Genomic DNA, 14,375 nt, shown 5'->3' with positions numbered 1-14,375 from the left:
GCATCCTTTTGACTACTTTTGAGGGTTCTTTAGCTATTTTCCCTTCCCCTCTTTCACCCTTTACCCCACCCTATCACCCAGCTTTCAGTTTCTGCTGTGTATAAACTAGATGTCTCATGTAGCCTCCCTGGGTCTCTTCCAGATAGTGAAATATTAGAGGCAATATAAGACAACTGAAGGAGCTTTCATCCCTATTTCTTCCTGATCTTGCCCTTCAATTTCCAAGGCACAGGCTCATTTCAAACCCTCATTTAGTGTTCTTGTACCTGCAAGAGCATCCTGCCACACAGGTCCCTCCTGACCTCCATGGGGTTTGCACCAAGGCGTTTGAAGTCCTGCAGTATTCCTTTACTTCATGGAGGAGAAAGGATGGATCTGAAATCCCAGGTTTTAATAGCTGTTAGTAGATTACAGATACTGCAAAGACTGATTTATTTTATTTGGCTCTCCTTTGGTCTTAAACCAAAAAATGGCAAAATACTAGGCCAGAAGGATGAAGAGGAGAAGACTTGTTATAGCAAATCTAGAAGTGTGAAGGTGGTGTTTTAATGAAATAATTGGTCTCTTTGAAAACAAGCTGTAACTGCATGTGCTAGGAATGCTGGGGCTCATGCATAAAACAGACCGGGCAATTAGTCTTTCGTGAACTCATTTCACTTTTTGTTTTCACTAAACATGAAGGCTCTGAAGTGTGAAGTATGACTTTCCCTCATGTTTTACTCAAAGGTACGAAGCTGATTTGTCCTCTCAGTTTTTCTCTGCAAACAACCACCAACCTGTTAAAACTCTTGACTGAGCTCATCTGCAAAAGGGAGAATTCTGCTGCGTCCAAAGCGATGCAGCCAACAGCGGGGCCTCCAGCCCTCCTGCCTGCCGCTTCGGACACTCCTGAGCATCGGCGAGGGGGGTGGTGGGCGAGGGGGGTTGTGGGCACCCGTGGGCACAAGGCAGCTGTAAATGGTCCCAGTTGCTGAGCGATGCTGCCAGCTGCTCTTTGCTGTGAGCATGAGGTGCTGGGGTGCAAGGGACCACTCTGCCTGGGAACGGCAGAGCCAGCCAGGCTTTAGCTGTGGCTATCTCAGATGTTACAGAGATTTCATTTTCTGGAAATAACCCCATGCCAGGTACTCATACCACTTAAGCAAGCACTGAACTCTTGTCTTATTCTAGAAAATAGAGGAGGGCCTTGAAGGTGATCAGAGAGCTGGAACACCTCTCCTGTGAAGACAGGCTGAGACAGTTGGGGTGGTTCAGCCTGGAGAAGAGAAGGCTCCGGGGAGACCTTACAGCAGCCTTCCAGTGCCTGAAGGGGCCTACAGGAAAGCTGGGGAGGGACTGGTTACATGAGCATGGAGTGACAGGACAAGGGGGAATGGCTCTAAACTGAAGGAGGGGAGATTCAGATTAGGTATTAGGAAGAAATTCTTCCCTGTGAGGGTGGTGAGACACTGGCACAGGTTGCCCAGAGAAGCTGTGGATGCCCCATCCCTGGAAGTGTTCAAGGCCAGGTTGGATGGGGCTTTGGGCAACCTGGTCTAGTGGAGGGTGTCCCTGTCCATGGCAGGGGGGCTGGAACTGGATGATCTTGAAGGTCGCTTCCAACCCAAACCATTCTAGGATTCTGTTCTATGATAAAATCTTATTTACGTATTTTTGCAGTTTTACATAGCTCTTCACAGGGCAATAAAACGTTGTTACCACCATGACATTTTTATTTGCTGAGTTAATAAAAAAGAAATAAAAGAGCAGCAGGGATGGTGTTTGAGGTGACTGCTTTCTAGGGAATACTTCAGCAGGGGCCAGCTTACAGGTTTTTAGCTGGAATTAGGCTGTGGTACCCATGGGCCTGTCAGTACGGGGGAAGATACTGAGAAGAAATATGAGTAACATTTGTACTGATAACTTCTCTGTGATGATGTCCCACAAACGGTGCTGAAAATGTCTGCTTTTCTGAAAAGATGTGTCTGAAAATGACTCTGAAGTGCCTTCCGTTTGGAGAAAGCAGTCCCTCATCCTTCACAGGTTGGGATGGTGGCTCCACCTTGGGCTGTCCCAGAGATCCTCGGTTGTGAGAAGCTGTGTCTCAGCCATGTTAAAAGCAGTGAGACCGTCCTGGCTTTGTTAGTGAAGGACTTGTACCATGCCATCTTCCCGTGCATTTGGGAAGCCTCCGAGATCAAATTTTGAGGTGCTTGATAGATAATTATTTTTCCTGGCCAAGAGCATTTGTGCTTGTCACTTCATTAGCAGCTTTTCTGTTTATTACGCAGCTGTAAAGCCTGCTGGTCTGGGGTTGTTTTGGTTTGGTTTTTCTTTAAATTAATTTCACTTTCTTTGGCTTATCTGCAGAAAGCTGGAAATTAGTAATTGAAGATGTAAACAGAAAAATAATCACTTCTGCAAGTTCATAAATGTATTTTAAAGGGAACTACCCTGTAATCGTTTTACTCTCAAACATTGGGAGATGGTGCAGAAAAAAGTGAACCCCAAATAGTTCAAAAGCCCTGGATGTTGGTCTCTGAATGGTCTGCTTTTTGTCTAGGAGGACCTCTTGTAGCTACTGAAAAGGGTAATGTGGATGGCTGATCTCTGGGTAAATGGTCTCTTTAGCAGGCAACAAAAACGAAAGGTTTGAATCAGTGATTGTAACCTATCTTTGCCTAGAAATAACTCTGCCCTAATTTTTAAAAAATAGTGAAGAAAATTGCTATGCTCCCCATGTAAAGAAGCTCTCTGTTCAAATAAGAAAACTCAACTAATTTGGTCCAAGTGTGTTGGAACAGCATATAAAGTTACCACAAACCGATTCAGTGACCAATTTTATAGCCTCAAATTGCCATGCTTTTGGGAGTTTGTTTCAGGACAGGACATTTGCCTTGCTTGGAGAAGAAAGTAGGAAAACGTTGCCCGTGCGTACTCCTGAAAGGAGGTTTTCTCCATCATGCTTGCTCGTCACACTCTACTTACTGCCTTTTCTCTTTCTTTTTTCTCTTTAAAGGAATAATGTTGGAGTCTCAGGGAAAATAATTCCATATTTCTTTCCCATAGGCAGCATTTGAAACATGGCTATTTTTCTGTGACTAGTGTCCACCTCAAACTTATATTGCAAAAAGTTGAGGTTTTGGATGTGAACTTATATTTAGATGCTGCCTCCATTGCAACTTTTATCTTACTGTGGAACAAAAGCAAAGTAGTTGCTGCAGTACAGAAACCGAAAGTCAACTGGTGTAACATGTGAAGGCTTAAGGCTTCCTAGGAAGACACTCTTGATGGTGCTGGCTAAAAATACCTGAGTAATGAGCCAGCCTGGCTCACCAAAAGGCAGAAGCCCACAGGTGATGCAGCCCTGAGTCATGGAAGAACTAATTGTGGTCTTCCAGTACCTAAAGGGACCTACAGGAAAGCTGGAGAGGGACTGGTTACAGGGAGTGGAGTGACAGGACAAGGGGGAATGGGTTTAAGCTGAAGGAGAGGAGATTTAGATTAGATATTGGGAAGAAATTCTTCCCTGTGAGGGTGGTGAGGCACTGGTACAGGTTGCCCAGAGAAGCTGTGGATGCCCCATCCCTGGAAGTGTTCAAGGCCAGGTTGGATGGGGCTTTGGGCAACCTGGTCTAGTGGAGGGTGTCCCTGTCCATGGCAGGGGGGTTGGAACTAGATGATCTTTGAGGTCTCTTCCAACCCAAACCATTCTATGGTCCTATGGTTCTATGACCTGGCCAGGCTGAAGGGGGAAGCCAAGGAGCAGCCAGCCCCAGGGACACAGCTGGGGAGGGATTTTTTTTCCTGTTTTTTTCCTAAAATCAAATCCCATAAGGAGCTCTGGGTTGGTTTACCTACCACGTTAAGGGTGTTTTCAAGCAGCTTGGAGAAAAATCTGCTCAAGCACTTTGCGTGTGCTACTCTATATTCCCACCCAGTGCTAACAGAAATATTTGTCCTTGGCAGGTGGAGGGGGACAGAGAGAGGCTGTTGTCTTTACGCTCATTGATTCTATTTTTAAATTTTTTTTCTGCTTGTTTGCTGTGGTAAGAAATGAAAGAAGGGGGAAAAAAAAGAAAAAATGTTCACTTGTTAAAAATCTCAAATTCCCATTTATGTAGCAAATAATTCTCATAATGTGATACAATTGCAAAGTGCAAATAAATACCAATCATTAAATAATATCAGTTTGGTTTAAACAGAAAAATCATTAACGCCAAATCAAGCAATTACAACAGCGCTTCCTCTAAGTACAAATACCTCAGAAGCCATGGAGAATACCAGCGCAGTGCGATAGAACCCTCTCTGCCCGGCGTGCTGCTCTGGACGCTTTCCAACGCTCTCCCAAGGTTCAGATGTTGTCACGGCATTCGCTGCCGGAGGAAATCGGTTCTTGCCAAATCGTATCTTCATTGCCGCTCTGCGTGCCGCTGGGGTTCAGCGCTGATGGCTCTGCAAGCCGCTGCAGGGTTGCTGCTATTTGTGATATTTGTAACATGGCTTAAGCACCTGGCAAAAAGGACAACGTAGCTGAACGGGGGAAGGCGTTGAGCTAACGTACTGCTAAACCCAACGTTTCAGGGGGGTTTTGCTGAGGGAAAAGCCATGGGAATGACTAAGGGATTGGAAAGTGTGCCTTATAGTGAAATCCTCAGGGTTGCAATCTATTGAATGTGTCAAAGAGAAGATTAATTGCACACGCAATCGACTACCCTGTAAACGCCCGCAGTGGGCGCACAGATCTGATAACCAGCGCTTCTCCATCTAGCTGGCAGGCGTCTAATGGGGACCAGTGGCCAAAAGTTGAGCCAACATGAACAAATCCACATGAGAAAGAGGAGGTTAATTCTTGTGTGGATAATCAGCTGTTGAAAGAGTGAACTAATAGTTGTAGTGAACTCTCTACTTGTGATCACCAGAATTTTTAACACGACATCAGGGGCTTCCTACAGGCTCAGTGATGCAGCCACTCGTATTGGGACTAAGGCAGAAATATGAATGTTCTGTGGGGCTGGCATGCGCTGGAGGTCAGGGGAGGTGCTGGCCAGAGTGGTCTCAAGTTCATATATCAGTTTGGGAATTACCAAGAAGAGGGATTCCTCTGTGGGTTTATGTGCGGGAGGGATGCAGCAGCACAGGCGGAGCCACCCGACGCTCCCCATCTCCCCGATTCACCCTGGAGTTAATCCTGTGCCAGGCAGGAGTCACACTGGCGTTGGACCGTTATAAGGACAGGAGAAGAAAAGTAATGGATCAAACACAAGGAAGAAGGAAGTGGGGAAAATATGCTGCCATTTGGGAGTCCAGTGTCTAAGGGAGAGGAAGGAAAATCCCTGACCACAAAAATCTCCCTGTGTGCAATTCATAATCAGCTAAAGGAACCGCTTCCCAGTTTGCCAAGAGCAGTTCTCCTGTCTTTGTGAGCTGGCTGTGATTTCCCGCAGCACTCGTCAGTGCTGGTGTGGGGCCGAAAGCATCGCTCCTGCTAGGACCGAGCTAGGCTGTGGGTACCATCAGCGTGCCACCCATGGGAACCAAGCAGGGCTGGGTGTGTAAAATCACTGCTCTCCCCAACCCAGCCTGCAGCTACAGAAGAAATTATTCTTCCGCTTTGTTTTCCTTCACAACTGCTGGCTGTGACTTTGCTCCGTAGCTGAGCCAGCCCTTGTAGCTGGGCCCTGGGTAGTGGAGGCAGCAAGGTGGGATTTGGGGAGCGGGGACTCGTGCCCCTGCTCTGGGATTTGGGATTCAGGCAGAGCCTTTGCAACCACTTCCAGGGGTGCTGCATCAGTCCCCACAATCATCTCTGTGCCTCAGTTTCCCCACCACAGAGCAAGGAAAATGCTTGTTTGCCTGAGGAACCAGACATGGATCACAGTGGCTGACCCTCCAGAGGTGCTACAGTGAGGTACACCAGAGGATGCAGGTAAATACCATGCACCAAAGGGATTTATTCAGATTCTCACCCAGCAGAGCACGTCGGCCCTGATGGACTGGAGGGGGGAACCATGCCTTTCCCCTGTCTGAGCGTGGGGAGCGGGCTGCTGGCCCCTCGCCGCTTCTGCCGAGCCCCCGTCCCAGCCCACGGGCTCTTCTCTTCCCCTCAGAGATGTTCAGGCCGAAGGGACTGTTGTGAGCGTTCGTTTGGGCACCCCCATCAGAGGTGTTGCAATACTGCGCTGTAGTAGAGTCTATAGGAGATTGTATTGTAATTCCTTCCTCAACCCTGCAAACCGCACAGTGCCCTTATCTTGCCCTGCTAGCCACAGTATCACCATGCTAACGTGCCATCGCACGGGTCCTGCTTATGTCACCACTGCAGGTACGTTATCTCCATCCTACAGAAGAGTTTATTAAAAGACTTGGGAACACAAGATTGGATCGTCCCGTCTTGCTATCTCAACCAACCACGAATAATCCCTTTCATAAGTTGCTCATACCTCGTCCTGGAGGTAAGTGCAGTTTTCTTTACTGTACTCAGACCTTAATCTCAGTAGACTGAGGGTCTTAGAGATGCTGAAGTCTCTGGACTCTGATGTTTTAGTGGCCCTTTGAAGCTTAACCTTGAATCTTGCAGTCAGTCTCTGTTCCTCCTGCATGCCAGGGGACCTTTTGCTCTCCGCCTGTCACCTGGACCTTATCTAGAGATGTGTCTGGCGGGAAGCAGAGAGCTTGTGGAAAACGGCTACGCTGTTGTAAAAGAAGGGTCTTGTGCTGTGTAAATTGAGGTCTGTGGTAGCTCTGGGCTCCAGCCTGAAAATCACAGCTTCTCCTGGTTCTCTGAAAGCGATTGGTGTGCCATAGGTTGCCTTTCCCTTTAGCAGGCTGCTCTCATCCTAAAAGCAGCCTCTGGCCTTTATTTGGCTCGTTAAAACTTCCCAGTTTTTCCAGCTGGACACACCAAGCACAGGCACCAGTGGTGAAGGTAGACCTGTAAAGATAATTTTGTTCTCATCTCCATCGCTCCATCTGGGTCTATAGGAGCAGCTCCGTCTCAGCAGGTATTTACCAGCATCGGAGGGTTGCTCAGCACATGAGGGTGCTGAGTGCTGGCTTGCTGGTGTGGTGTGAGCGTGCCTGAAACAGCGGAGGACCTCTAAATCAGCTGCCAGGGACTGGGCTGGGGAGCAGGGCCACCATGCCGGGCTGGGGGGTGTGGGCCATGGCCGCTTTGTAACTGACCGAGTCTGGAGGACGATGTTTGTGTCTCGAATTAATCTCTTCTCTGGCTAAACACAGCAGAGACTGATTGGTTTGTTTTGTTTAGATGGTAATGAAGCAGTTAATTGCACATGGTGATGGTTGGTTCTGCCTGCTCAGGGAAGCATCTTAGAGGCTTTCCCCACAGTGCCCGGGCTGTGTAAGCACATCCGAGCCGTCTCCCGCTTCCCAGGCTGCTCAGCTGTCCCAGCTCCCTTGTCGGCTTGTTTTGTTCTTTCAAAACACGTGTTTTACCTCCTCATCTCACCAGCCCTCCGTGATAAACATCTGCACCAAAATGCAGCTGGAGAGGTGCCTGTGCCAGCACGGGCTCCTCCTGGGGCTGCCCAGGCACTGGAGCTGCTGGCACCATGCTCTGGTGGTCCCGTACCCGCGGGAGCCGGTGGTTGTGCCGCTGAGTCAGCATATTATTGCTGTGGTGTGTGATTCCCACCACGGCTCCTTGCTGTCCTCGGATGTTTCAGGTGTGCGGAGGCTCTGCACTGCACTGATAAATCTGCACGAGCTCTTCCAAGTCTGCCACATGCTGAAATGTTTCCCCTCCTTCCCACATCCATTGATAGCTCTCTGTCCCCCTGTTCTGCTGGGGCATGACCTGCTGCTCTTGCATTGCACCCAACGGCTACTAGGTTTATTTCTTTTGTATTTTCTCCACTGGGGCCTTTGAGTATTTTTAAGGCCTGGCCTGGCCTCCCAGTCATCTCCCAACAAAACACACATTTCATATTCAAAATGCAGCAGAGCTATTCTTTCCAGGTCGTCTTGCCAAATTGTAATTTCTCCTCCTTTAATGGCCCCGGAGCTCAGGGCGGGGAGAAGGCAGTGCTTTCACCGATGAGCCTGCTCTACCTGCTGCCGCAGCACCAGGGTTTGGCTGTGCGGAGTCAATTATACTTGTAGGTCGAGCGCTTGAGCTGCGTGGAAGCTGATCGCGTTGGGGGCAAGTACCAAGTCCTACTGTTGTCTGCTTAACTTTTATGCAGGAGCGTTAAAGCCTCCATACTCTAACATAAAGCACAGTATTTGGGTCAAATGCAAGCAGTTCAAGTCCTGAAAGCTTTCCCACCTTGCATGCTAGCAGGGGTGATGCCATCCTCTCGGGGCTCTCACCAGCCCTCATCCCTGGGGCCGCGGGGCTGTTGGCACCGGAGCCGTGTCGTTGCAGGGTTTGGCAGGAGCACCAGCGCCTCAGAGGCCTCTGCTCACCCGACGATGCCACCGAAGGAAGCCCCGGCTCTGCAGGGCTCCGCTGTGCTCCTGCCTCGCTGCTCGAGCGAGAAGTTCAATAAGATTTCCAATGCTCCACGAACCCTTCGGAGACGACGAGCTGCAGCGTCCCTTTGGGGAAGGAGCAGCTTCCTCAGGTGGGATAAAAGCTGCAATTCTAATTTTCATTTCTAACCCCTCTGGAACAAAACACAGCCAATCCTTGTCCCCTCTGCCCAGCCCCTGCCACCACCTCCGCATCGCCCCGCTCCCCAGCTGCATCGCCCCGGTCCGGGCTCCCTCAGCCCGGGAGATGGACACGGCTGGTTCGTCCCTATAAATAGCAGCTGCCGGTGACCCAAGCGGCTGATCTGCGGCGGGAGAGGCAGGCAGGCAGGCAGCAGGCAGGCAGGCAGCAGGCAGGCAGCAGGCAGGCTCGGTGTGACACCGTGCGGCCGCCCGGCGCAGTGCCGGGCCGGGGGAGCAGCGCGGCGGCGGGCGAGCGGTGCTTCTGTCCCCGGGGGTGCAGCCGAGGTAACCGTTCCTAAATATTACAGCTTTCAGCCCATTACAGCCCAGTTAACCTCCAGCCTTCGGAAAAAATCCTCCCTATTTTTCTATTCTGTGAATTCAGACACCAGGGCTGGGTTGATGTCCCCTAAATGATCACAACCCGCTTAGCGCAGGGACGCTAGTGCCCAGATCTGAGAACTCGGCCCTCAGGTTGGTCCTTCCCAACAGCCCCCAAACCTGTGTAGCCACGAGCGAGTGCCTCTCCGTCAGCTGAGGTTCCAGCACCATTTGACCTGCTGTCCCCTGTGCTGGCTGTGACATTTAATGGGGGAAAACAGAGACAAGTCCTGTAAGCAGCCAGGCCTCCAGATTCCCTTGGAATTACAGCTGGAGAGAGGGGCGTTTGAGTGGGTTCCCAGTCTCAAAAAGTCTTGAAATGGAAATCGGCGGTTGAGGTTGTTCAGCCAAGACCCAGTGCCCAAAGCGATTGTTCTTTGGTTTCCACGGCCTGGCTGTACACAGCCAGCGGCAGCGGGGCCGCCTCATCTCCTTGCTGGCTACATAAGGACGAGGGCAGGAGCTTTGTGCTTCGCTTTCTCAAAGACGATGGCCGTGCCCACCTGGGCTGATGCGGGAACCTGCTGGAGACTTCGGGCTGGAAAACCACTCAGTCACCAAAAATACCCAAGCGGCTTGTGAATATCTGCTCCGACAGCAGCGCGTACGAGGCAGGTTTTGGAAGTGTGTGGAGCAGGACAGCCTGGGCCAGTGCAGCTCCTGCGGAGTTGTGACAGCTGAGAACAGAAACCAGCTCTGAATGTTTTGCAGTTCAGTCCTCTGAGGCCCAATGTAGAGCCTGGAGAGCGCAGAATGAGTAAGTGTCTGCTGTGCTGTCCTTGCCTGGGCTAGCATTTAACGTCCTCCTCTGTGGTGAGGAGCAGGAGAAAGGTCTGTTTTTCTGTTGCCCTGCCACAAACGCTTGGTCTAGGCCTTTTTTTCCTTTCAGTTCTCCGCTTGTTTCTCTTACCACACTTGTCAGTGGTCTACCTTACGGCTTTTGGTTAGTAGGTTCAGGGAGCAATAGGGCAAGGTGTTCCTCTCAGAGGGCTTCCCCAGCCTGGCGAGGAGCAGGAGCCGTGCAGAACCAGCATGTGCATGATACTTGCGACCATCTTTGCATGGCTTCTACCAAAACTCAGTGTGACATTTTATACCCACCTCATGTGAAATTCACCACATGGCTGGGTGATACCAGGAGAAACTGTAAGGATGGGACTTCTCAGAAGAATGACATTTCAAAGCATCTCATGCTGCTTGTTTGTTAATTTACACTGACAAGTATTTACAAAAATTTCGTGCATCCAGCCCAGAACGTCCTGCTCTCTCCAAATACACCATACGGCGCGGTGCTCAGCTTCTGTTCCAGAAGCATCTGTGCCACCGGGCACAACACATGGGACCAAGGCGCTGACCATGAAAACCTGGTGAGCAGCTGACATGGCAGAGCGGAGCCAGGCTGCTCCACAGGGCTCCTGCTCCCACATGCTGCTGATTAAATACCTCAGCTCTTCCTTCCCCTCCACTTGGAAATCTCACCGTTAACTTGACTTAAGGCCTCCCTGTGGGTTTGCAAACTTGGAGGAAACTTTTTTTTCTTTCAGAGATGAGTTCTCCTTGCCAAGAAGGTTTTAATAACTCACCATGAAATTTATAGCGTTTAAATTTAAACCACACGTGGGAAAGTGGAGCTGTAACAGTTTAATCCAATTTAACCTTGAGCGATCTGTTCCACAGCATTCAGGCAAACAGTTCGCACCACAAGCGAAAATCCTCTGTGGGGTGGCAGACAACTGCTCTCTCATCGTGTCTGTGTCCTTTCCGAAGCACAGAGGACTGAGGTCAGCCATCTATGTCCCTTTGACCAGACTTTTTCATCCTCCTGCTGGTCTATCCCTGTGAAATAGTAAAAGTCTGCTGCAGCTTGGAGCTGGGCATACCCCTGTGAGGAGGCAGAGATAAGTCTTGTTCTAGATGTCATATTTTCCTTCCTATGTTAAAGAATACCCTTTGGATGTCCCAGTTGCATGCCACCTCCTTTCCCTGTCCCATTGCAAGAGGAAGGCACATCTCATGGGTGACCATATAAATGCACCTCCCTGGGGAAGCAATCTCCTGGGGATGTCTTCGATACCCTCCAAGGAGAGAAGGTGGGAAAAATCTCATTGGCAAGTAAATGCTATGGATTGTAAAAAAAATTAAAAATAATTTTAAAAAAAAGCTATGTTACAGTGCAAAGAAAAGAGTTGGGCTGTTTCTGAGCAGTGCTCAAGACTTAATGATGTTTAAAGAGGCAGCTAGCACAGCAGGCAGGCCTGTGTCATTGGTGAGGCAAAGCGGCACACGCTAAGAAGCTCTGACCTGGACAGCATCATCACATCTGCAAATAAATGATCCCTTGATCCTGGTAGGGACTGTGGTAAGGCTATGGAGCTCACTGTAGCCAGCGGTGGTGGAAACCATATCATGGCATAAAATTCAGGTGCTGCCTTGTAGCAATTGTATCCTCCTGAGTGCAGCGCTCAGGGGACCACCACTGCTGGTGCTGGGATCTCTAGAATAACAGTGTTGAAGTTTTACAGCCTTTGACTCCGCAGCCATCCACAACCAGCGAGAGTCAGCCGTATCGTGATTCCTATCCAGTTCTGCCACTGGATGGGCCAAAGTAGTGATGCTGAGCCGAACTGGGAGAGTCCTGGTGTGTTGAGCTCCCCTGACTATTCAGGGTTCTGTCATCTTGGTTGTATGTTTTGGTGCTCACATAAGCAGTTCTGCTGGACGATCAGAAGCTCCTGTATTATGGAAATGGACACCTGTGATTGTGTCTCACGGAAACTAAGGCAATAGTTACGCTGATGGGCTGGTCTCTTCTCCACAGTGTGTGGGTCGTATCCCTTGGCTCACAGAAATGCAACAGTTACAAATCATGATTAGTGTGCATTAAGACAGGTAAGTGTTGAAAGTTTTATTTCCACTGATGTGCTTTGTCTTTTATAGCAAAGTCAGTTTTATGTCAACACTGTTCAGGTGTGGGGACCTGAAAGATCGAATGTACATTCGCAGCACAAGTGGGACATGGACTTGGCAAAAGCCCGCAGAGTGGGGATGTAAAATGGTCGCTGATGCCTGGATGCTCCAGCCGTGGGGAGGATGCACTGGCTGCATACAGAGATGTGTTGGTGGGTTAAACCTGGGAAGGCTGAAGTTCTTGCATGGTGTCCAGCTAAGGCAAGCAAAGTCAGCACTAAGCAGTCACAGCTGTAAGATACACAGCAGTCATGGTCGTTCTAGTGATGAGAACTACGCTGCTTAGCTTTCCATTGCAGTCCATAGGAGGCTATGCCTGCTGGAAATGGGCAGACCTGATGATTTTCTGGGATGGCCAGGTGGAGAATAGAGATCTAGGCTAGACCTGTCATGACTGACTTTAAAGCTTGGAGGAACTGTGTGAATAGCAATGCTGTCTGATCCAACTGAACCAACACTACCTGTGCTTGGTGTGTTTCTGCAGAACCACCCTTGGTGCTGCCTTTCTTGGAGATACCCCAGCGAAAAATGGGTAGACAGCAAATTCTACTTTTCAGACTTTTTTTTTTCCTTTCCCTTGGGCTTGTGCATTTAACAGAAGATCATAAAATAACTTGCTTTGGTGAGATTTGCTTGTTTGCTGTTTTTCTGGAGAGAGGGAACTCATCAGCCAAATATTCTTTAGACATGTTAGATATGACATTCTGAGATCAGAAATGGATTTCATGTTGTGTTCCCTGCCGAGTAGTTTCCCAGGGAGGCTGACTGCTGCCAGGGCAGCTCCAGTTGGAAAATTTGGAGTGGTGGAAAAAAAAATTATCCCAAAACCAGATTCCCTTCCAGCTTGCCAGGTATGCCAGGTGCCTCGGCTGACTCACCAAGGTGGAGGTTTCCAGAATGACTAATGACCAAGCAGGCATTGATTTCTGCCTGTCTAATGGGACATGTCTTACAAGGTCTCCAGCTTCCAGACTGGGTGGGGTGCTTGCCTTTTGAATATCAGATTCATCTATTGTGTATTGAGTTGGCTGCCCCAAAAAAGAAACCGTAACCTTGAGATCAGGTAAGTGTGTCAGCGGTAGGCTCCAGGCTGCCAACAGTCATGCAAAGTGCTGAGGTAGCTACTAAAGCTGCCCTCGTGTGCTCCCATGCCTCACTGTTGACATAAGCAGGGCCTGAATTACACACCAGACTTTTCAAAGCCTTGTATCCTCATGTAACGGGTTAATACACTCCCTAAAATGGAGTTCCCTTCAACCTTTTTTTTCCTGGAAGAATAATACTTGCTTTCTTATTGCCACCTCTCTGCTCTTGCTGAACACACAAAATCTCTACATGCGTAGGCCTGGCCATTCAGTAAGGCTTGAAGTTGTTCTTGGTAGCTCCATGTCAGCTCCACAGGAGACCAGAGCAGACCCTAAGGCTATTGTGAAAACAAGAGCATTGCAACATGCTATGTTATTTCTCATCATAGCTGTGACTGTTTTTTCCTGACTCAGTGTAACAGAAGAAATACAGAAGTTAATTAGACATCTTCTGACACAGAACTTGCCGTTGAGCACCTGGTTAACAGCAGTGGCTTCACGCCTGATCCAGGATGAGGTCTTCAGCTGATGCACAAGTGGGGAAAGTCCAGGTCTGGCTTGTGAATCTGTCAAGTGAATCTGCTGTACCAGACAAAGTTATCTCCCCTAAAGAACACCCACTGGGTGCAAGGAGACATGGGTTTGGGTTATTTTTGGCCCTTCTTGTATTCTGCTTCATTAGTCTCTGAAATTGATTGCGCAGCATCACGCGTGTGTATTTTCCCTGCTCTTTGGGGACAGCCGTCAGCACAGATGCAGCACGTTGTCCCTCTTCCATGCTGTTTCAGAGGGCACGCCAGCGCTGGGCTGCCGTGGGCCTGATGGATGCCGTCCTGGGAGATGCACGGGGAGGCGAGTGGTTTTCCAGCCCCATCTGGGTACCTGTGTCCCACTTGTGAGGTAGATCCGTGGGGCTGGGTGCTGCTCCTGGTTTAACTCTTTGGGGCATCCACAGCTACTCGGCCCCAAAACATGGGACTGTCTCCCTGCGGAGGAGAAATGAAGGCCACTGCTATAATCCAACAAAGGGTCTTTCCACTCCTCCTCTGGACTCGCAGTCACCCCTGCAACTGGCCATCCTTTGGACTCCAGTGTCAAGACCTTTACGGGTGTTTTAAGGCTAATTTTGACTGGGGAGGGGCATCAGGGAGAGTTGAGTACTGTCCCTGTGGACTGATGATAGAAAAGACTTCCAAGCAGCTTTGATAAATATGACTATGATCAAACCAAGCAGTGTTTTGTGGTCTCTGCGCTACACTGGCTACACACACATCGTTCATCAAG

Source organism: Grus americana, chromosome 4 (genome assembly GCF_028858705.1).
Source record: "Grus americana isolate bGruAme1 chromosome 4, bGruAme1.mat, whole genome shotgun sequence".
NCBI classification, from domain to species: Eukaryota; Metazoa; Chordata; class Aves; order Gruiformes; family Gruidae; genus Grus; species Grus americana.
The sequence above is the reverse complement of the archived record's forward strand: the minus strand, read 5'-3'. Positions refer to the sequence as shown.